Source organism: Sturnira hondurensis, unplaced genomic scaffold (genome assembly GCF_014824575.4).
Source record: "Sturnira hondurensis isolate 20B ecotype Veracruz unplaced genomic scaffold, ASM1482457v3 Scaffold0020778, whole genome shotgun sequence".
Taxonomy (NCBI): domain Eukaryota; kingdom Metazoa; phylum Chordata; class Mammalia; order Chiroptera; family Phyllostomidae; genus Sturnira; species Sturnira hondurensis.
Genome location: NW_028093409.1, coordinates 1 through 2,578, shown reverse-complemented (window position 1 = coordinate 2,578; position 2,578 = coordinate 1). Strand labels below are relative to the sequence as shown.

The 2,578-nt window shown below is 40.2% G+C and overlaps 1 long non-coding RNA gene across 1 annotated transcript; it reads left to right on the top strand.

Moving 5' to 3' along the window:
• The first annotated feature begins 1,415 nt into the window (after positions 1 to 1,415).
• LOC118976108 (uncharacterized) lies at positions 1,416 to 2,355 on the top strand. Its single transcript, XR_005064199.1, has 2 exons — positions 1,416 to 1,686; positions 2,325 to 2,355. It is a non-coding gene; the product is annotated as an uncharacterized LOC118976108 (long non-coding RNA).
• The last annotated feature ends 223 nt before the right edge of the window (positions 2,356 to 2,578 follow it).

The following is a 2,578-nucleotide window of genomic DNA, read 5'->3' as shown; positions in this document are numbered from 1 at the left end:
GAGGCAAACTGCACTGAAAGGTGGTCCCAACATAGGTCTATGGGTCAGACACAAGAAAAGATTATTTCTCAGCCTTGCAAATGATTCAAAAGGTACCACAGTGTATAGGAGTTTCTCTACCTTCAACACAAGATATCCAAGGCCTGCTTACAAAGAAACAGTCGATGAATACATTGTGAAATGACAATTGAAGGGGTAGGAGGAGAAGGAGAGAGAAGTGTACAAAGGTCAGTTTCAAACAAAGCAATGGATTGTCTCTGTTCTGGGGACAGGGAAAGGAGAATCAATAACCTACAAGGCAGATGACCTAGAAGAGTAGTACAGGTGGCCTATGAGAAGGCCATGATATACATGGGTTTTCAAGATATTTCCAAGTATATTAGAGAATTTCCTGCTGAATTGGTTCCTTGGCCACACACTGAGACACCCATCAAATCCTATTCTTCTGTGCAGGGATCAATAACCTTGACTTCTTAGAACTGAGGAAACGAGGAAAGACAAAGAAGTCACCTATTCATGACTCTAAAATGCACCAGATAAGATGTATTTCTGGACAACAAAATCCAGAATCCAAATCCAGAGCCCTGTCTTCCCAACTAACCTTATTCTGACATTCTGCATATGCATTGATTCAATTACTTGTAGGGCATCACTTTGAGCATTTAATGTATTTGACCCTATTGGAATATGAAAGACAGAAAAGGGGCATTATGAACTATTGTTCAAGTGGATGAGCCCAATCAATTGATATTATGACAACATAGCAATAATAGACTACAGTGTTCTTTTTTGCTACACACTGTCATATTGATTATAACTAAGAGCTGAAAAATATATTTCATCTCTACCAACATGTTGTATATTCTACAGAATGTAGTAAGCATAGTATTTCACAATGTCTTTACCATATTCTCATTAGTACAAAACTTGGAAAGTCTTCATAGAGTCATTGGTACTGTTATTTAGTTACTGATAGAAAAAGTGGGCCCTGGCTGGTGTAGCTCAGTGGATTGAGCACAGGCCTGCGAACCAGAGGATCGCGGTTCGATTACCAGTCAGGGCACATGCCTGGGTTGCAAGCCACTTCCCAGCAGGGGACACACGTTACATTGTGTGTCCTTGGCAGAGGCAACCATACATTGATATTTCTCTCCCTCTCTCTTTCCCTTCCCCTCTAAAGATAAATAAATAAAATATTTTTAAAAAATTTTTAAAGTGGCTCAGACCAATTACTTCTCAAACCCAAATGATACTTACACAATTGGTTTACATTTTGATCTTTCACAGTGCTATTGTGAAAATAGGCTTATTTTGTTTTCACAAATATCTTTATAGGAATATAGATAGGACAATTAGGTTATTTCAGTATTATAGATGAGGAAACTGAAGATGAGGAAACTGGAGGTAATGTTTCAAGGTCATTTACAAATTCACATATAGAAGTAAAGAGGAAAGCCTGTCAGGAACCTGGTATTTTGACTGTGGGCACCAGAACTGGGTTCAGTTCAAGGAAAGAGGAAGATGCTCATTTCAAAATTGACATGATCACAAACCCTATCTGTTCTCTGAGTTATCATAGATTATGTAAGACTATTGCTAACACATAACTGTTTTCTTCCTCTTACTTTGTAGAGTCTATGAACTTAAAAAAGCCATCTACATCTGGAAAAAAACCTTGCAAAAGAGGTAGGAGCAAATAACAACTTTTCATGCTTACAAATGAGCAGTGTTTTCTGCAAAAAAAATTTCTTCTAGTTCTTTGCTATACCTTTTCTAGTAAAATACAAATTTATTTTAATTTAAGATAGTTCATATTTTAACTTGTCTAATCATTAGGTTAGTGTCTATGACCGAAAAAAAAAACCCCAAAGAGGTCAATGCCCCGAACACAGTAGAGTTTAAGGGGAGGGGCAGGGCTCTGTTTCACAAAGTCATCCTGGGAAGCAGCCAAGTGACAGATCTGCCTTCTTCAATGCCAAATCTGTAAGGCCACCTTAGGAAAGCAGCAGAGCTAATAATTAACACAGTTACAGAAAGAAACACAAATCCATAAAGTTACATGAAAAAGAAGGAAGAGAATGCAGTGCAGAATGCACAGGGCCCAGAAAAGGCAGAGGATCCCTTGAGAGAGAAATATCTCCACCCCAGGCTCAGGGGACAGGGATGACAAAGTACTGACCTACAGGTCACATGAATACAAAAGGCAGATCATGGGGGATTGTGGGAGGGACAAGCTACCCTGTGTTTTCAGAGCTCCCCAACTTTTTCCATTGAGTTCCCTGTCACACACTGAGACCTTCAAGGAACATTTGCTCTTTCTGCAGTGAGAACTCCTGAGGCATCTTTGGGTTTCAATAAAGAGGAAAAGTGCCCAGAAGCCGGGAGCTCTGCAGTGAGAAGTGGTGCTGACCAGGAGGGTAAGGACCACCATCACTGGGCTTCAGGATGGCAGGAGCCTGAGGTCAGGGCTCCTGTTCCTCTGAGCACACCTCACATGAGGGAGAGCACTCCTGCCTTGTTCTCATGTGGCCACTGTGAAGACTGAAAAGAACAAAATTAGCTAACAAACAAAATAGAA